The sequence below is a fragment of the Gouania willdenowi genome, chromosome 8 (genome assembly GCF_900634775.1).
Source record: "Gouania willdenowi chromosome 8, fGouWil2.1, whole genome shotgun sequence".
Lineage (NCBI taxonomy): Eukaryota > Metazoa > Chordata > Actinopteri > Blenniiformes > Gobiesocidae > Gouania > Gouania willdenowi.
The window spans coordinates 1,820,706-1,842,315 of NC_041051.1; the positions used below are offsets into that span (position 1 = coordinate 1,820,706).

At 39.6% G+C, this 21,610-nt stretch overlaps 1 long non-coding RNA gene across 2 annotated transcripts; it reads left to right on the forward strand.

Annotated features, from left to right (window-relative positions):
- Window positions 1-3,258: 3,258 nt before the first annotated feature.
- On the forward strand, window positions 3,259-9,634 carry LOC114467797 (uncharacterized). Of its 2 annotated transcripts, XR_003674572.1 has the most exons (5): window positions 3,259-3,330; window positions 6,145-6,279; window positions 6,768-6,890; window positions 9,345-9,458; window positions 9,598-9,634. It is a non-coding gene; the product is annotated as an uncharacterized LOC114467797 (long non-coding RNA). The 2 variants fall into 2 exon arrangements; XR_003674573.1 differs by lacking the exon at window positions 6,768-6,890.
- The last annotated feature ends 11,976 nt before the right edge of the window (window positions 9,635-21,610 follow it).

The window sequence follows — 21,610 nt, forward strand, 5'->3', positions numbered from 1 at the left end:
CTTATTTAAACTGAAATAAAAGTGTTTTTCACACACAAACGCAAGCGTGCACAACCACTCATGTGAGCACACACAAACACTTGTGCTTGTGCACACAAACATCCATGGTGTGCGCACACAGAAACACTTGTGGTGTGCGCACTGCGCGCACACTCATGCATACAGACAAACTCTTGTGGTGTGCACACACAAACACTCGTGCGCACACACAAACATACTTGTGCACACAATCACTTGTGCGCCCGCACACTGGTGTACGCACACAAAAATACTCATACACGCACACAATAACACTCGTGCGCACAAACATTCACTTGTGCGCCTGCACACAATCACTCATGCACACACACACGTGGTGCGCACACACAAAGCTCTGCAGGTGAAGCGGCTCTGTGTCACGGTCATTGACATAAATCCCACGACGCAACGAATCAATAATAAATATCATTGCCAACGCTTTTAACAGTCGGTTTTTATCGATTAGTTGTCGCAGCCTTACAACACATGCCTCTGCGGTACCAAACAGTAGTCTCTTCTGTAAAGTTAAAGATATTCACAGATTCAGCATTTCTGGACCAATAACTCATCAACGGAACATCGCTTTTACAAAACCGATGCCTCGTTGCAATCACAGCAAGGTGGACCGTAAACTACAACCGGATTTTCCTCAAAACGAGCTTTTCTCCACATTTTGGAACTTGTATTAAAGCCTCTACGCTCAGGGAATGCTCAGGGACCGTCTGCAAATTGCAACACCGGAAAAACATTTAAAAAAAAAAACAACAAAAAAACCAATAACTTCACACAGGAAAGTGGTATTGTCATCAAACTCAGCACACACAGATTAACTCTTCATAATTATACTACAACACTTAGTTTTAATAAATATGCGTTCATGTAATTTTAGTGATTTATTTTCAATAGATGCATGCAGAAATCCTGTGACCTGAACCATGTCCTTCACCAACTGTCTCATCCTTAAATCTATCTATCCTTTATTTATCCCTCATCCTTTATATTTATCATTATTGTTATTATTATTATTATTATTGCTGGGTTGTTCTTTGTTCTTTGTTTTTTTGTTTTGTGCACCAACTACCAAGACAAATTCCTTGTACTGTCCTTAAAACTGTACTTGGCCATTAAAACATTTCTAATTCTGATTCTGATTCTAAATCACAATAATAATAAAAACTCATTAAACCAATATAACAAAATGTGTGTAATTAATTTCATTAAGCACTGCAAGTCTGTTATCATAATTTAACCTTTTTAAATCATAACAGTCCATAAGTAACGTCACCTCGTCGTTACAGTATTACAACTTGCTTTCATATCATTTCAGGGTTTTCTTTATAAGTATCAATAAAGTCACTATTAATGGCTGCAGGGTCACAAAAATATCATCACATCTACTCCACATTATGTTGTTAATACTACAGCACTAGATTTGGGAATTTTTGCTCATGGATTTCTTTTATCTATACCAAAAACATAATTTCTCTCTTATACATAGTTTATTAGCAGGACTTAATTTGTACAGTAGGGGTGTCTTTTAAGCCATACTAATATGAGCCTCATGGCCAGTGCCTTCTAACCAATCGGATAAAGGATGCAAAGTGCATGTGATTAAGCACTAGCCAATCATGAGTATCCACTAATTAAGGTCAGTGTAGCAATAATTTTTTAGAGATCAGTGTGAAGAAAGACTTTTTTGATGAGAAAAGAAGTTCAGCTTACTTTCCCCTTGGATTCTTTTGGAATAATGTACAGGATTTTACTTGTAAGAACAATTATTTTCTTTGTCCTTGTCATTTGAATATTTGTTATCAATATGCTATGCTTGAATGCTTGTATTCAATTTGTGTTGTGAGTTTGTGCCCAATTGATTTTCTGACATAATCTTCTTCTTAAGCTGTCTACAGCCATATTTTGAATTGTTTTTCACAAGAAATTCTTTTTATTTACTTGAAACAAAAATGCTGTTTCTTATTATATTTTCATTAGGTTATATTTCAATATATCTAATAATTTTGTTTTGTTAATTTTTTGTATCCTTTTTAATCCCTGTCTTAATCTTTAAAACAAAAATTATACAATGTCCATGAAGGGTTTCAGCTTTGCATTTTCCTTTCCCTAGGTTACAGGCCTTTAATTGGAGACAATGGAGAAAGTAAAAAAAGAAAAAGGAAAGATTTATGGGCAAATGCTGGTGGAATAGCAGCCCTGGTCAAATTAATGAAGAGCAAAAACATTTCAAGCCAAAAAACTGATTATTCTTCAGAAATCTGGTCAGAAATTGCTTTATCACTCTTTGGTAAAGATGATCCAAAGAAACGTCATTGGCTCTGGGTAGTATGGACCAAAAATCAGAGAGGAGTCAGGGATTTAATAAGCCCACAACAGGAAAAGTCAAAAGGAAAGGAAGACATAGACAAAATAGAAGAAGAAATCATAAAAGGAGACAGAAAACACAATAGAAAATGAACAAGAGAAGTCAGATCAGGGAAATAATCAAGCAAAAGACAATGTCACAGATGAAGACAGAAAAAACACTGAAGAAGGCGACAAACAAAAGAAAATGTCTGTAAAAACTGAAGCCCAATTAAAAAAAAAACATAGACCAATTGAGAAAGCAAGGGAGGTGTGTGTGTGTGTGTGTGTGTGTGTGTGTGTGTGTGTGTGTGTGTGTGTGTGTGTGTGTGTGTGTGTGTGTGTGTGTGTGTGTGTGTGTGTGTGTGTGTGTGTGTGTGTGTGTGTGTGTGTGGGAGTGTGTGTGTGGAGCAAATATCTCCCCGACGCCGTGCGAGTTCGACTTGAAACTTGGTCAATGGGTTCCAAATACCCCAAGTGTGTGTATCTGTTATTTTGGAGAAAGTTGGTCATTTCAAAATGTTTATTTTAATTTTATTTCACTTCTGGACGGCCCCGAAATGAAACCTATTCAACTTTTGACTTCATCCACATTCCTAATACTGCTCCCTCGGTAACAACGCGCTACTTCCGGGTTCATGACGTCACCATGTCGCAGGTTGTTTGGGTTAAAAAAAAAAAAAAGGTCAATATTAAAAACGTTTTTGTACCGCTAAAAGTCATTAAAGTTAATATTTCATGGTTATTTAATATTATTCATGTGATTCCAAACTTCCTTTAAATCTCCGGTCACGGACTTCACTTCCTCCTTCGTCTCCATGACTGTGAGCAGTGGCTGTGCTGACGGTCATTAGTCGACCTTATCACAAACTATCTGGTTATTCAGACAGAGGAATGTAACGTTTTTGTGGATCCACAACACAGATCTACTTTGATTATTGTTTGTTCTGCACAAGGGTAAGTGTTCTTATATTATTCTATGTGCTAAGAAAGGATGCTAGCAGCTACAATGTAAACACACACAAGCACACACGGCTGATGCGGAGCACGCAGAGCCATTTAGAGAGAGTTGCGACTTTGCTGTTGCAAAACATTTATTTTTTGCTGTACTTCCATGTCTCTCTTAGCAAGACTCGCGCGTGTGTGTGAAGATAACGCACGGAGGAGATGGATGTAGACAGACACACACACACACACACACACACACACACACACACACACAGTATTTATAATGAAAATATACTAAATGAGTAAAATAAAACAAAAAACTAAACAATATTAATACAAAAATGACTCTAGAATAACACTACAATGGCAACACAAAACAATAATTATACAAAAAATGCACAAAAAGACAACTGAAAGATACAAAACTGAAAAATACAACAAAAATATGAAAATGGCTCAAAATACACAAAACAAAATATTTATACAAAAAATACACAAAAACACAACAGATAGATACAAAAATACACATGACTCCAAAAAACATACATTACAGAAAAATACAAAAATATATAAATATAAAAGTGAGTAAAAAAACAAACAACAAACACATTTATCATGCATATGTCCCATAGAATTAAACCAGGAAAATTGCACCCACATTTTGTACCTGCAATTATACCCCTTATGCTCCCACATGAATGCATACTGTACTAGTTACAATAAAACAAGATAAATGGCAGAAAAATCTTCCTCTTCAAGGTTCAATGAAACTGAGAAGACCTTGGACCAATATTTTATACAACAGCTTCCGGAAAAAGAATCTGCTGTACTCTTGCTTTCAAGACTCAGCACATCAAACCAACTCACAGCCGAAAAATCAAAAGCCTATATTTGAATATTAGTGCAGTTTGTACTTTTCCTTCCTGCAGTGTTAAATACTTTTTTTTTAAATGAAAAGAAAGCCATTTTGAAACAGCAGATTTAAAATATCTGTGCAACAAAGGGGAGAAATAAAACACAAAAAAGTGAGAGGAAATTTAGACCAGCAGCGACAAGAAGAGGGAGGATTGCAAGGGCTCTATGCAAGGGAGTGAGTCAATTTTTCTATTCAAAACTTAAAAAAACACATGTTGCTGAACTTCTTTCTGTAAACATAACCCAAACTCTGAATGAGTGTTCTAAAAATGATTAGATCAGAATTCAGCAAAAGTAAAAGAATTCATGGAAATGTACCTCACACAATTATTATCAAGGAATGTGACAGTCAATATCACAGAATTCCTAGGTACATTCAGCATCTGCAAATTGACCCCTTTGGTGTACATATGTATACAGAAACCGGCATCAACTTTCTTGTACAACATGTGAGAAAGAAGACCCCACTGGCCTTGTACTGTACCTACTGTAGATGCTACAGGTAATGTTGCATCCAAAGTTCCTGGTCAGACCAGCAGACTTCTTTATTATTCCCTCACTCTTCCTGGAGGTGGTCGGATGCACCTCTGCACCTCCCCCTCCAGTCTGTGAGATGCTCACTGATGAACACTCAATACCACCCATCACATTCTGGCTTATGCAGTTTCTCCAACACCTGTCACAATACACAAAAATCAAAGTTCATCAGGTTGAAACCGACTACAGTTGGGCACTAATAAATAGTGTTCTTCTGTACTTCAACAAGGAGAGCATTTTCAGCTACCTGGACAGGGCATTTGCTATTTGTTCAGGACAGATGACATGGAAGGACATGAACACAGCTGTTTCTCAACAACAGAAGACAAAGGTTTAAGAGCTTTTGCTACCTTTGCATTTGCCTGGTTGCAAAACACAAGTTCACTGACTGATGCCCTCAACATCATCCGATCACTGTGCAGTGTTTTATGTGGAAAACGCAATAGCAATAGCGTGTTTCTTAATCTGAAAGTCATGCAGGTATTAATAAAGATAGACAAGACACCTGACATGGACAAGACAGAGAAGTTGGAGGACAGCCAACTTTCTCAGGAGGAAGATGATGAAGAAAAAAGAAAAGCCTGCACAATTATTGGCAGATCTGATTTCACGCATGCATTTAAGGAGGTTCTGGAGGAGGTAAAACGTAAAAGAGGATGTCCAAGATCAACTTACTGGTAATCCATATTACTGCCCTGGCATTGTTGACATCCTTTTTGAAAGCTACCTGGCAATTCTTCCACTTTGGAGTGGTTTGTTGTTGGGAGATTTGATAAGGTATGCATCAGACAAGGATGAAAAGAAGTTTGGTTCAAGGAAAACAAGGGACAAAAACTGCCATGTGGAGAGATGGTTTGGTATCATCAAGCACTCAATCTTAAGAAAGCAGAGATGGCTGACACCAGGGACATTCATTAGAAAAATATATGGCACTCTGCAGGGAAGGTACAGAGAACACATCATATCTTATTACCTCACTGAAAAGTGAATCCTCAAACAACCTCAAAAGACATCACACAATCTAAGGAAGGTTGGGCAAAGAGAGAAGGGGACACGCCCCACACTGGAACCTCCAAATATTTCTCGACTCCATCAACTGTTCCTGTTCCAAAGAGAGCAACATTTGCTCAAAACACTGGCAAAGTTCAGAAGAGAAAGGACATGAGGAGCAGCATTAAAACAGCCACAAGTGAAGGGACCAAGCTTTCAAAAGAGGTTTTGCTGATTTATAAATATAGCAGGTGATAAAATTTTGTAGTGAGTGAATAAGACACTTAGTGAATCAGCCGCATTGACAGAGTTTTGAAAGCTTTTATTCAGAAGACTTGGTGAATAATGTATAAAGTGATAACAACTTTGTTATTCATAAAGGTGGAATGTCTTTGGATCAGCAAATCAACTGAAGTTGTTGTGGCTGTTGTGAGAAATGATGAACATAAGCTGAAGGTCACCCTCAGACAGAGGGAATCTCAGAGTTTGAGGCCTCACGAACTTCTGACCAGAGAGGTAAACTTGTTTACTTGTTAAACATAGTACAATTGTTGTGCATCAATGGTTTTAAATTAGATGAAAGTCTTGAGTGTGACATTCAAATAAAAAGTCAATATTCAATACTTTTGAGAAGAATGTTTTACACATTTTCTTAAGGATTTGTAACCAAAATATTACTGTCGATATAAATCACTGTTTACTAAATACATTTAAACGCTGTAGTAACATAGACTTTATAATGACATCTTAAATAAGACGATATATTTATTGTAACACTGTTTCTGTTTTTATTACTGACATGCTTAAAGATGATTTTGGTTCAATGATATACATCTTGTTCAAACAGTATCTCCATGCCCTTTCAAACCACATTTTTGTGGTCGATCCTCGGGAAGATCCTCTGGAAGAGTATTATTTATAAGCTGTTTGCAAATGATTAACTTAGACAATCATTTTTTAAACAAAAGGGTATTAAAAAAATTGATTATGCTTAATTATTGTAGACAGTACTTCAAGATGCGCCGCAATAGACTTGGAAAAGAGGACTGGGTTAACATCAAGTGGCAGCCTGGCAAGATAACCCACACCTTGCAGAAAGATAGCACCAGCTGCGGGGTCTCATGCAGGTGGCTATTCGCAACATTTTTAATATTGTTGATAAAACAATATTTATTTTACTGTGTAGGATCAGACAAAGTGCAAGTGAAGTGTTGACTTTCAAATAGATGGCCAAGATGACAGTGATGGAATTTCCAGACATACCAAAGAACTTTCACATAGTCATCAAAAACATGCATTCGGAAACTTAATTTGCTTTTAGTTTCAAGGGATGAGTTCTGCTCCTTCTGTGGAAATGGGGACCTGCTCATTCCTGCAGTTGCTGACCTTTGGGTGAGAAAAAAGTTTAATGCATTAAAGGAGCAGTCCGCAACTCTCAGATTCCTCCCTCCCTCCCCGCTGCTCTCTTGCCCTGCCTCCAAACTTTCCACAGTCCCTCCCTCAGAGGAGCTAACAAGCTAACGTTAGCCAGACAACAACATCACAGTAATATAACATGCTCTGTTGAAACCATATTACTGCAGCGCTTCTCTCTCTCAATGTGCCCACACCTCAGCAGCAGCAACCACACAGTGTCACTTACAGCAGCCCACACGGAGGCTGCAGCGCTCACATGAACAACACATGCGCCACAGAGTTCTAGTGTAACAACTACAAATCAAATATAATGTAAATCAAGCAGCAGTAATTACCTTTCAAGCAGAAAAGTCACCAATTCCATCTTCTACTCCTCCAGACCAAACACTGTAAAAAAGATGGCGCTCTAGCTACAGGAAAGGGGCGGGGCCTATGAGCAACAGCTGTCAGACAGTCCATCAAACACAATCCTGGCTCTGATTGGTTCTTTATGCTCGGTCGTGGTGCATTCTGGCAATCTGCCAAAGGCTGCAGGAGCAGCAGGGGGCGGGGCTCATTGAGCCTGTTTTTTTCACACAAACTACTAGTTTGATGTAAAGTTGTCCTTACATAGTGACAGCTTTAGTAAATATGACAAAAAGTCACTTTTAAAAGATTTGCAGACTGTAGCTTTAACAACATCAATTGATAATCTGGTTAGTGGATAACTTGATCTGGAGTTAAAAACAATTACATTTCAGAATCAGAATCAGAATCAGAATCAGAATCAGCTTTATTGACCAGGTACAGTTTAGAACAATACGAGGAATTTGACTAGGTAGTTGCAGTGAGAGGAGACACATCAACACACCGGAGCAGCCATTTGCGGCGCCCACATATTTAGGTGAAAAAAGGGATCAATAACAGGAGGAGAGGAGGGGTGAGGGGAAAAAAAACTGCCAGTTTGAAACTGATTTCCCTAAACAGAGAAAACAGTGTGAAACCAGGAAAAAAACCGCCTCTGCAAACATAAATGTAAGCATGACACAGTCAAACAACTCGAGACAAGGCATGTAGGAAGGGTTGGGTGGGAGGTTGGCTGGGGGAGGGGGTCAGGTGGGAAGAACAACAGGAGTCCAGCCGTTTGGGGACATGGGCGTGCTGCCAGTCGGCGCTGCAACCACGCCTCCATGCAGCTGTGGATGGGGAGGTGGGGAAAGATGGCCGACGAGGCATTTGAAGTTGAAGACCTGTAGCTGCGTTACTGATGACCAGATGACGTGTGGAAAAGTTCAGCATCAACAGTTCCAGGAGGAATGTAGGGAAGGAGCGGGGGGAGGGAGTGGGGGGTAAGAGCCGCCGTCTGCAGAAACTTCCTGGTGATAAGAGTTGAGACAACCTTGGCTTTAGCCTTGGCAGCTGGGGAGCCGAAAGGGAGATAAGCAATGTGATTTGATACAGGCTATGTTAATTTCCAATAGCCTTCTGTCCTGGGTCTCTCTGCTGTAATCCAATGAGTGGCCTAGTTTCCACTTCCAAGCCGGGTCTCGAACTTCTCCCAGTTGTTATCCATAACGCGTAGACGATCCAAAAGCAGCTCCTGCTTGCTTTTGATATCGATCAACACATGAGTCTGAGTGTTCAGAGCCCTGCTACATCCTTCAGAAATCACTGGCAGCTTTTCCAAAACAGTCGCCAGCGTAGTACGGACTTTTCGATAGATTAGGAAGCCACCAGTTCCGATCAGCAGCATGCCTACTATCATTATTCCAATCATGTAGATGTCCTCCACGTCTTCCACGGAAAGGATGGACAGACACACAACTCGCCACTTGTTCCAAGGGTCAAGTGTGTATCCAGCCGCAAACGTCCCGCTTGGACATGCGGGGTCACCACCCCTGGTTCTTTGCGTCGAAAAAATCTGATCGATAGCACTGAGAGACCAACTAATTAGTTCCATTATTCCGGTTTGGATGAGTTGCAGAGAGAGGCTCTTGTTAGTTTCACAAGACCTGACAAAGCAGCAGCTAGGAGAGAGATAAGACGGAAGGGAGGGAGAAACAGAGAATGCGACTGACCTCGTCGAGAGAAGCAATAGAAAGTCAAAGCCATCAAATATTTTATTTCTTTATTCATTTCTTTATATCAACAGTTTCACAATATGATTAATTATTCCTATGTTGTAGATACAGTGTGAAACCTGTCGACGATGGTTCCTTGGAATGACACCAGCACAGATGCCAAACAATGACACCCCTTGGTACTGTGTGTTGTGCATCAACTCTAACTAGAGTCTTTTGGTAAGTTTTGCTGACTGTAACTAGATATTGGATTGATTATGTCTAAAGTATGTAGGAAATAAAACTTGTTAAAACTGAAAGATTAACATACATCCATCCATTTTCTTCCACTGTATCCGGGGCCGGGTCGCGGAGGCAGCAGTCTCAGCAGAGATGCCCAGACCTCCCGATCCACGCACACCTCCTCCAGCCGTTCTGGGGGGATCCCGAGGCAACACCAGGCCAGCTCAGAGACATAGTCCCTCCAGCGTGTCCTGGGCCTTCCACGAGGCCTCTTCCCAGTAGGACATGCCTGAAACACCTCCCGAGGGAGACAACCAGGAGGCATCCGAAACAGATGCCTGAGCCACCTCAGCTGGCTCCTTTCGATGTGAAGGAGCAGCGGCTCTACTCCGAGCTCCTCCTGAGTGACTGCGATTCTCACCCCATCTCGAAGGATGCACCCAGCCACCCTGCGAAGGAAACTCATTTCGGCCGCCTGTATCCACGATCTTGTCCTTTCAATCATTACCCAATTCTCATGACCATAGGGGAGGGTAGGAACGTAGATAGATCAGTAAATTGAGAGCTTTGCCCACCTAGAAATTCTGTCCATAAAAGTAATGAACAGAACCGGTGACAAAGGGCAGCCCTGGTGGAGACCAACGTGCACTGGGAACAGGTCTGACTTACTGCCGGCAATGCGAACCAGGCTCCTGCTGCAGTCATACAGGGAACGGACAGCCATTAGCAAAGGGCCCCGGACCTCGTACTCCCGGAGCACCCCCCACAGGGCACAACGAGGGACATGGTCGAACGCCTTCTCCAGATCCACAAAGCACATGTGGACTGGTTGGGCGAACTCCCACGAACCTTCGAGCACCCGATGAAGGGTATAGAGCTGGTCCAGTGTGCCGCGACCGGGACAAAAACCGCATTGTTCCTCATGAATCCGAGAATCGACTATCGGCCGGATCCTCCTCTCCAGCACCTGGAGTAGACCTTGCCGGGGAGGCTGAGGAGTGTGATCCCTTTGTAGTTGGAGCACACCCTCCGATCCCCCTTCTTAAAGAGAGGGACCACCACCCCGGTCTGCTAATCCAGAGGCACTGTCCCCAAATGCCACGCGATGTTAGAGAGACGTGTCAACCAAGACAGTCCTACAACATTCAGAGACTTAAGGTACTCAGGACGAATCTCATCCACCTCCGGAGCCCTGCCCCCAAGGAGCTTTCCAACCACCTCGGTGAGTCCCCAGCCTCTGCTTCATCTTCGGAAAACGTGGTAGTGGGATTGAGGAGACCCTCGAAGTACTCCTTCCATCGCCCGACAACATCCCCAGTTAAGGTCAGCAGCTCCCCCCCGCCCTGTAAACAGTGTTAGTGAAGCACTGCTTCCCCCTCCTGAGGCGCCGAACGGTTTGTCAAAATCTCTTCGAGGCCAACCGATAGTCCTCCTCCATGGCTTCTCCGAACTCCTCCCAGACCCGAATTTTTGCCTCTGCGACCGCGCGAGCTGCAGCACGCTTGGCCTGCCAGTGCCTCTCGGCTGCCTCCAGAGTCCCTCCAGCCAACAAGGCCAGGTAGGTCTCCTTCTTCAGCTTGATGGCATCCCTACTTCCGGGCGCCACCACCAGGTTCGGGGATTGCTGCCGCGACAGGCACCAAAGACTTTACGGCCACAGCTGCAAATGGCCGCATCGACAATGAAGGAAGAGAATATGGTCCATTTGGACAGAGAGAACCACCAGACGTTCCCAACAGACCCTCACAACACATTTGGGCCTGCCAGGTTTGACCGGCTTCCTTCCCTGCCAGCGGATCCAGCTCACCACCAGGTGGTGATTGGTTGACAGCTCAGCCCCTCTCTTCACCCGAGTGTCCGAGACACGCGGCTGGATGATACAACTACAAAGTCGATCATCGACCTCCAGCCTAGAGTGTCCTGGTGCCACGTGCACTTATGGACACCCTTGTGCTCAAACATGGTGTTTGTTATGGACAAACTGTAACTGGCACAGAAGTCCAATAACAAAACACCACTCGTGTTCAGATTGGGGAGGCCGTTCTTCCCAATCACCCCTGTCCAGGTCCCACTGTCGCAGCCCACATGGGTGTTTTAGTCCCCCTCTAGAACAATGGAGTCCCCAGTCGGGACACCATCTAGTACCCTTCCCAGGGACTCCAAGAAGGCCGGGTACTCTGCACCGATGTTGGGCCTGTAAGCCGAGACAATGGTGAGAGACCTGTCCCTAAACCGAAGGCGTAGGGACGCGACCCTCTCATTCACTGGGGTGAAGTCCAACACGTGGAGTTGAACTCCAACACATGCCGCCTCTCCCCGCGGGGAACGCCAGAGAAGTGGAGTGTCCAGCCTCTCTCCAGGAGTTGGGATCCAGAGCCCAAGCTGTGCGTGGAGGTGAGCCCGACTATATCTAGCCGGTACCTCTCAACCTCCCGCACAAGCTCAGGCTCCTTCCCCCCCAGCGAGGTGACTTTCCATGTCCCAACAGCCATAAGCTGTGGACGTGGACCGGGCCGCCGAGGCACCCCCCCTTGACCGCCACCCAGTCCTCTCTGCACCCGACCCCTACGGATCCCTCTGCGGGTGGTGGGTTCACAGGAGGGCGGGCCCACGTTGTCCTTTTGGGCTAGGCCTGGCCGGGCCCCGTGGGCAAAGGCCCGACCACCAGCCGCTCGCATTCGAGCCCCAGCCCCAGGCCTGGCTCCAGGGTGGGTTCCCGGCAGCGTTATACCGGGCGACGTCACGGTCCTTGTTTTTATTCTGTCCATAAAGGGTCTTCTGAACTGCGCTTAGTCTGACCCGTCACCAAGGACCTGTTTGCCACGGGAGACCCTACCAGGGGCATAATGCCCCAGACAACATAGCTCCTTGGATCATTCGGGCACTCAAATAACCCCACCACGTTAAAGGGGACATATCATGCTAAATCCAATTTTTTAGCCCTTAAATGCATTTTGTTGTATCTTTAGAGTGTTTAGAAGTACAGAAAAGTTCAAATTAGTCTCTTCAGGTGCTCCGTTGATATCTTTATATTCTGTTTTGGTCATTTTCATGGGTCAGACTCTGGCTGGAACATGTAAGGCTGGATGGACAAGTCTTCTGTTGTTGACATTTTGTAAATAACGTGTGAATAAAAAGTTTCTGCGCCGCTAGATAATCGTATCTCTTCTATCAAACTACAAAAATGGCCAAACAGGGTGGAGTTGAACCGAGTGTCACCTCTGTAACCTGGAGAGGGGGCGGGGTATGAAGTGTCTCATTTGCATTTAAAGAGACAGCACCAAAACGAGTTGCTCTCAGAAGCACATCAGAAAAGGGGTAGAAAAGGGGTGGAGCTACAATAATGAGGAATTCAGACCCAAGCATTGCAATTCTGCTTTATATAGACCACAACTGTATGATTTATATGTAAAAAGGAAGGATTTAAATGCATGATATGTCTCCTTTAAGGTGGCAGTTCACAGAGTTGAAAGATTAACATTTCAATCATATTAATCATGCATGTTCGGGAGCTTACTGTGTGGCCCTTATGCCTTTATTAGATGGAGCAGCTGAAGAGAGACAAGAAATGTTGGGAGTAGAGGGGTTGCAGCAAAGGATGGAGTTCAGATTTTTACCACTGCAGCTATAACTGTGGTCTCAGTACAATGGGCATGTGACAACATCACAACTACTCTTTTGTGCACCTCCAGAAACTAATGTTCATAGTTTAAACTGTTTTGTTTCTTTGTGTAAATATCTAACAAATCTTGATTATTCTAGATTACAAGATTTTGTTTGTTTTATGTATTACTTATGTTACTAATAAAGTGTGATGAAGCTATATAAGAAGCTCTACAGTATATGTATTTCATACTAGAATGTTTATTAAAATTTAAAAAAAGAAAATCCCAATTGAGTTAAAGATGAAAGATGTCTTTTGATTTGCTATATATGGCAAAATAAAAATCAACACAGTTTCCAAACTGTGTCTTAGTATTGCTTTCAAGAGACCTCTATTGTTTTTGGTATAGATAAAAGAAATCCTCAAGCAAAAATTCCCAAATCTAGTGCTGTAATATTAACAACATGATGTGGAGTAGATGTGATGATATTTTTGTGACCCTGCAGCCTATAATAGTGACTTCATTGATAATTATAAAGAAAACCCTGAAATGATATGAAAGAAAGTTGTAATACTGTAACGACGAGGTGACGTTACTTATAGACTGTTATGATTTAAAAAGGTTAAATTGTGATAACAGACTTGCAGTGTCAGTGTGGTGTGAGTGTGGACCCAAATGCAAGGAGAGATGGAGGCAGAATGCAGGCATAGCGTTCCTTGAACCAGTCCATGTTTATTTATCCAACAAAACCAAAATCCATGAAAAAAAAATCACTAAATATACTTGAAAACATAGTTATTAAAACTAAGTGTTGTAGTATAATTATGAAGAGTTAATCTATGTGTGCTGAGTTTGATGACACTATAACATGTTATAGTACAGTTATAGCATATTTTAGTACTTATTTAATGGAAAAAAAAATCACTAAATATACTTGAAAACATATTTATTAAAACTAAGTGTTGTAATATAATTATAAAGTGTTAATCTATGTGTGCTGAGTTTGATGACAACACCACTTTCCTGTGTGAAGTTATTGTTTTTTTTTTAATGTTTTTCCGGTGTTGCAATTTGCAGACGGTCCCTGAGCATTCCCTGAGCGTAGAGGCTTTAATACAAGTTCCAAAATGTGGAGAAAAGCTCGTTTTGAGGAAAATCCGGTTGTAGTTTACGGTCCACCTTGCTGTGATTGCAACGAGGCATCGGTTTTGTAAAAGCGATGTTCCGTTGATGAGTTATTGGTCCAGAAATGCTGAATCTGTGAATATCTTTAACTTTACAGAAGTGTTTGGTCCATCCTGCTTGTCTTCTTTCAGTGTCCAAGCTGTCTTTATTTCAGGCAGAGATGACACACATCAGCGTCATTTGACGTCACGTCTGCAGAACGTGGGATTTTTGGCCCCAGAATTACAATAAAAAATGTATCACAGTCAGGTCATGGCAGTAACGTGTGTGGGCTCATTCTCTTTGGTTTGGAACGCTTCATCAGCCATTAGCATTAAAAAAAGTTCACAAATCCTGCCCTATTCTCTTTAAGGTTTTAATAAAACGTGTCAAAATACATTTTTCATCATGTTTTTTGTGAATAAAAAGTAAAATCTCCGTTGACATTTAGTTTCTTGATTCAAATAAAATGTAGCGATGAACTCTTTAACTTTATAACTTTCAGAAGCCCTTAAGACCAAATTTGTCAAACTCGAGACCTGCAAGTTAAATTTAACCCTTTAAAGCATACGCCCCTCCCCTGAAGGGAAAAATAATTTATTTGCCAATGTATTATTTTATCTGATCTTTTGTCATTTTCTTACATCTCTCCTGCCACTTGGCCAGGTTGTGATTGCATAAAATAATTTATTATTAATGTTTATCTGGTTAGATTAGAAGGTCACTTTATAATGAGGGTCCCACAATTAGTTATCAATCAGTTAGGGCATCATTAAACATTAAGTAACAGTTTAATAATGTTATAATAATCACAATGAATTAAATAACATACCAGTTAATGCATTATTAAGCAGTTAATTAATGCTTATGTGACCAAGGAGGTACTGAACTTAAAATAACTAATGCTAAAATAACATCCAAGGACACACAGAACAGTTTGTAAAAAAAAAAAAAAAAAAAAAAATAGGCAGAGACAGTGCTTTCAAAAGTTTATTAAGACCAGTAGTATGCATAAAAGGTTAAAAAAAAAAAAAAAAAGAATATTTATTTCTATGACTAAAATGTAGGTTTTACTCAATGGTCAATATTAAAAGTACACATTCAATTAAAACCTCACAGCCCCTGAGCCAGGACCAAACAGAGTCTGAAAAAAATAAAAGATTAAAACATAACTAAGCAAGGATGGCTGGAGAGGAAGTAGCCCCACCCCAAAAAACCAAAAAGTGCCCCCCACAAACACACATTAAATAACAAAAGCCTTAAGTGCCAAACAGAAATACCCAAGGGAAACAACTCTAAGACCTAAAAGACCCATGGACTGTATAACTTTACTGTGCAAAGCTAAAATAGGGTTTCCACAATTTACAAAAAGATACCAAATAAACTCAGATTTAACCAGAAAGAAACCCTAAAAACAAACTAAACAAAACAGTAGCAGGCTCAAATCTGAAATGAAAAGGGAAACAGATGTTAAAACCCAAATAGACAAAGGATAAACTGAATATTCAAACACATGTCCTACCTTAGAATTGCTCTTAACAATGGGGGGGAAACAGTTTCCACCAGAGTCCTAAAACAGCTCTAAAACCATGTGTTAAACAGCAGGTTAAAATGCTAAAAAACACACCTGTCACCAGCCAGCAGCAGTCACTGATCACCAGACATTTAAACAGGACACTTCCTCCACTAGGCAGGAAGTGGCCTTACCTAGTTCACTGAGAAAAGAAAGCCCCTACTGACCGCTACACTTAGTTATTCAAAAATTACTAAGCATTAATAAATGTTATTTAATGTAAATAGCTATCCTTATTTAACATTAATTAACAGTGTGATAATATTATCATATACCTAAGGAATACATGTTGTACACTTTACAATAAGGGTTCAGAAAGAATGGTTAACTATAGGTTAATTAATACTTATGAGGGGCTCCTATACATTTATTAAAGTGTATGTCAGGTTACTACTGTTATGCTAACATTGACACACACACTCCAATAAACACTGCAAGTAAATGGCAATGAGGGACATTACATTTGACTGTAATATCCATAAGGGTAACCAATCACATTATATAACATTTATTAATGCTTAGTAATGTTTGAATTACTAAGCATTAAATAACTGCTTATTAATGCATTAACTAGTATGTTAGTTAATGTTAGCTTAACTAATACATTATGATTATTATAACATTGTTAAACTGGTCATGTTTAATAATGCCTTAGCTAACAATATTAAGGGTCCCTTATTGTAAAGTATTATCAATTATGATACATTAAAAAACAAAACAAAAAAAAAAAAACAGTTTTGAACAAAAAGTATACAACTAAAAATATACATGCTATCATTTAATAGTAAAATAATATGGAGTCCCTCAGGGCTCGGTTACAGTCCCAGCTTTATTTACCAAATGCAGCCATGATAAACTGCTTGCTCAAAAGTTCTAAACCAGAGGTAGACAACTTCTATCAGAGTGGGGGACACAAAAATGTGATTGTCTGTGATTGGCCACATTATCAACATTCATGTTAGCATTTAGAATAATGACAAATATGAGCATTAACATAGGAAAGAACAGAGTTTTGTCTTTGTAATCATTTTGTGTGGGTTTTCTGGGTGTTTTTGAAATTTTAGACATTTTCTGTGTTTTTGAATTCATTTAATCTATTTTCTTGTCAATAAGGCACATTTTGGTTGCCTTGGTGTGTTTATCAAGTGTGTTTTTGTTATATTTTTGTATTATTGTTGGCATTTTGTGCAATTTTGTTGGCATTTTGTATGTTTTTGAAGTTTTTTTTGTATATGTTGTTGTTTTTTTTCATTGTTTTGTGTGTCTTTGTTGACACTGTGTGTACTTTTGTTGACATTTTTTTGTGTTATGTTGGGCTTCATATAACTTCCAACTTGGTTACAATTATTTTGGAGGCCACACAAAATTAGACCGAGGGTCGGCAGTTGCCTATGTCAGTTCTAAACAGACTCTAAGCACAGTGCAAGCCGGTAAAATTTGTTCACGTCACAAACTGTGACACACACAGCCTGCAGCATTAAAATATAAGTAATTGTGTCTGTTTTCCGACAGAATTCTTCTCTCCTTTATTTTCTGACACAGGCTCTTTTGCTCGCCACCTCTTCCTTCAGGCCAATTAGTCGTGTTGATGGTGGAGCATCAATTATTCATGACACCTCAAATGATCACACATCCGTCATTGCTGAAGCAAGTCGCACTTGGTCTGTTGATGGATTTGATGACTTAATGGTGTTCTGAAGGCAGACACAGATCTTACACACAGATCGTGGGCGTCATCCTAGATCATGAGCTTTGCTGGAAGCGGCAGATAGAACATAGTAGAAGAAAAATATCTGAAACTATTGGCGTTCTACATTAGGGTGCATCAAACCCCACATTAAAAAAAAAAAAAAAAAAATCTAAATTTGTTACAATACCAAAAAAAAAAAAAAACAGAACCAGGCTAAATTTTTACCAATTTTATCATTGTTTATGGGGTCCACCAAGCTAGTGGAAAAAAACAGGTTTATTGACAGTTAACCTTAAATTCATCGTAAGAGCTGAAATATACAAAAACAAAGTATAAGCTAAATGCTAAGCTCTTACATCCTTGCATAAAATGCTAAACGTGCATAAGTTCAGACAAACATTATAAAACCCAACAAACATACAACTCTGGCCACACCAAACATTCATGCAGTATTGCCAGACATTTTAAACGTACCTTGTGCCTCTTCAAGGGGGCAGTTAAACATAAAACACTTTTAAAGCCGCTCCGTGTTGGTTTCTTCTACTTCTCCGTGTTTTTCCAGCAACATCAAGTTACCTCAAGCGCCAAACGGCAAACAGGAAGTGATGCCGCCAAAATAAAAGCATCAAACATTTAACCGGAAGTTAACTACAACTGAACTCTAAAACATAGTGATAAGCACCAAAATAAAACATTTAAAATCTTGTTTACACACAGAAATGTACCTGGGGTTATTTACAATATGCATTATTTTCGTTGTTTTCCTGAAGAATATAAGAAAATAAAAATTACAAACTACTGCTAGAGCAATTCATCATGCTAATTGTGTAAATGCGTCAGTGCCCTATTATGCATCATTATCTAAAGCAAAATATATCATTTATTACAGCAAAAAACAACCCTAATGCAATATTAAAAGTAAAAATTGCTCATAAAGGGGCATATGAAAAGATTTCTACCTGGATGTGGAACCCATAAATATAAAATGATTTACCAAATACTTTGCAATGCTTCCGGTTTTGGTCATTGAAACATAATTAGACTAGTGACAGATTGATTTTAAAACACTGCAGGGTTTGATGCATAGAACAAAGAATGAATGAAATATTATTCATCTCATTGCCTTACCTGGCCTACTGAAAGCTGGGGTAACACATGTAAAACATAAATAGATCCATTAATCAAATTACAAAAGAGAGCATTAAAAATAATACATATATATTAAATATGTATTATAGTAGAATATAGTAATTCTGGACACCTACTAATGAACTGGTTAAAAAATATAGAACAATAAAACTTATGGATATAATAAGGTTAATAGAGATTGTGTTTTGCGTAAGAAATAAAAGCCTTCCTTTGGGTATTTTATCACTTTTTAAACAAAGAGAAGGAAAATATAATTTAAGAGGAGTTTATATTTTTGAAGAAAGAGAAATTTAGAACAAATGTTAAAAGATGTGTTTCTGTTTATGGTGTTAAAGTTTGGAATGATTTTGAGAATCACTTCAAGTCAAGTTTATTTATATAGTCAAGTTTATTTATATAGTCAAGTTTATTTATATAGTCAAGTTTATTTATATAGTCAAGTTTATTTATATAGTCAAGTTTATTTATATAGCACCTTAAGACAACCTAAAGTGCTTTACACAATCAATCACTAAAACAGGATCATATCAGATTAAATAGTGTGACTGTTTAATTAAAAGCAGTGTTAAATACAAATATCTTTAACCTTAATTTAAAAGCGCTGAGAATTTTGTCGGACCTGCAGCTTTCTGTAAATTTATTCCACAGACGAGGAACATAAAATCTAAACGCTGCTTCTCCGTGTTTTGTTTTTGTTCTGGGAACATAAAGCTGGTTTGTCCCAGATGACCTTTGACCTCTGGTTGGTTGATATCAGAGCAGAAGGTCTGAGATGTATTTTGGTTTTTGGTCCTGTACCATGTAATGCTTCATAAGCCAGTAGTAGTAATTTGTAGTCGATCCTGTGATTGAATGTGATCCACTTTCTTTGTGTTTGTGAGCATTCTGGATTAACTGCAGCTTATTTATAGATGTTTTAGGGAAACCTGTGAGGACAGCGTTACAGTAATCCAGTCTATTAAAGATAAATGAATGAATACATTTTTGTAGGTCCTACTGTAACAACAGTCTTTTCATCCTTCAGAATCAGAATCAGAATCAGAATCAACTTGATTGACCAAGTAATGTATTGAATGCACAGGAGGAATTTGTCTTGGTGAACTGTGCTCTCTCAGGAAACGGGCAGGTAGCATCACTGCAGACCCCTCCCACCCTGCACACAATCTGTTTAAACTCCTCCCCTCTGGCAGACGCTACAGATCACTGTACGCCAAAACTACCCTCCATAAAAACAGTTTCTTCCCCCAGGCTGTCACTGTGATCAACACTAAACAGTCATAGAGTGTCAGACCTGTTTCTGTTACTGTGGAATAACCTGGAACTAAACATATCAACCCTGGATCAACCTGTCACTGTAAATGTTCATGGACATAATATTTTAATTTAAATGTTCACCTGCACTACTTATTAATGCACTACTGCACTATTATCTTATTATTATTACTGTATTTTTATTTCATTTCATTATTATTATTATTATTATTATTATTATTATTACTATTATTATCTTGTTATTTTATTTAGTTTGCACATATTAGTCTAACTACTCTTTATATTTATGTTTATACTTCTTTTTTATTTATTTTTATTTATTCTAGTTGATTGTTATTATTTAATGTTGACACTATCAGAGAGAGCACAGTTCACCAAGACAAATTCCTCGTGTGTATTCAATACATTACTTGGTCAATAAAGTTGATCCTTGATGTTGTTTAAGTGATAATAAGCTGATTTTGTAACTATCTTTGTGTGGCTGTTGAAGTTCAGGTCTGAGTCCATGATGACACCAGATTTCTAGTTTGGTTTGTGGTTTTATGCATTATTTTTTTAAGCTTGTTGATGATTTTCAGTCTTCCTTATTTGGCTCCAAAGACTACAATTTTGGTTTTCTCCTTGTTTTATCTGAAGAAAATGTTGACATATTCAATTATTAATTTGATCAAAGCAGTTTATCAGCATTTGTAGTGTCTATAGTCTCCTGGGGATACAGTTATGTAACTGTGTGTGTCGTCTGCATAGTTATGATAGCTTATTCAAACCAGTTTAGTGCCATGCCAGAGAGCCCCCCCCCCCACTTGTCCTCAATGACAAGTGAATGTCATTGAGGACCTTAACAAGAGCTGTCTCAGACCCCTATATAAATGAAAACGATCGCCGAGTGCGCCCAGCCAATAGGCTTTGACTTCCTGGAGCGAGAACTGTCAATCAAAGTGAATGCACGTGCTGCGTAAACTGTGCACGAAAATGACCCGCGCGTCTCAAACAGGTATCACTGAGCAGCAGAGCGTCATTCCGTCATTACCCATTCCACGATTGCCAACGTATAAAGCTTCTACTAAAAAAGAAAAGTCCAGGTACAAAGCTTGTGAATAAACGTCTTTGTGACCGCAATAGAATTTATCTCGGAGCTGCTTTTCAAAGGTGGAGGGACTTGTTGTTTTTAAAAGGATTCCGAACGGACCAGGATTTGATGACATTTCTCATGGACAGGTAACAAACATGTTTCAATTACAAGTTATGGCATTCTAACAATAAATGTGTAGTTTTTGTAGTTATACAACTTTGTTATGTTTTCCAATGTGAGTGCACACACATAGAGGCGTAGCTTCTGGGAGATTGGCAGAGGCAGGGGAGGAAGTAGAGCTGTTGAGGGCGGGACATCAAGACATTCTCTCAGAAACTCCAGATAGCAGCTTTAAGTTAAGTTCACTGTCAATGTTCAAAAAATCTTCTAAAAACAAAATACTTTGCACCTATTGAAATATAAGTTGATAAGCTGATGAAAAGCGCTGTTATTGAGTTGTTTCTGTAGTTTTTTTATATAATTGCTGTTTGGGGATGGGCTCCGATAAGCAGTTACTGCTTCAGCCCATTCCATTTTTGGTTGTTTAATTATTGTTTAGTTTAGTTTTATTTCGAGCACACAATGAAAAAGTGTACTGTATGTACAACATAATACAATAATCCA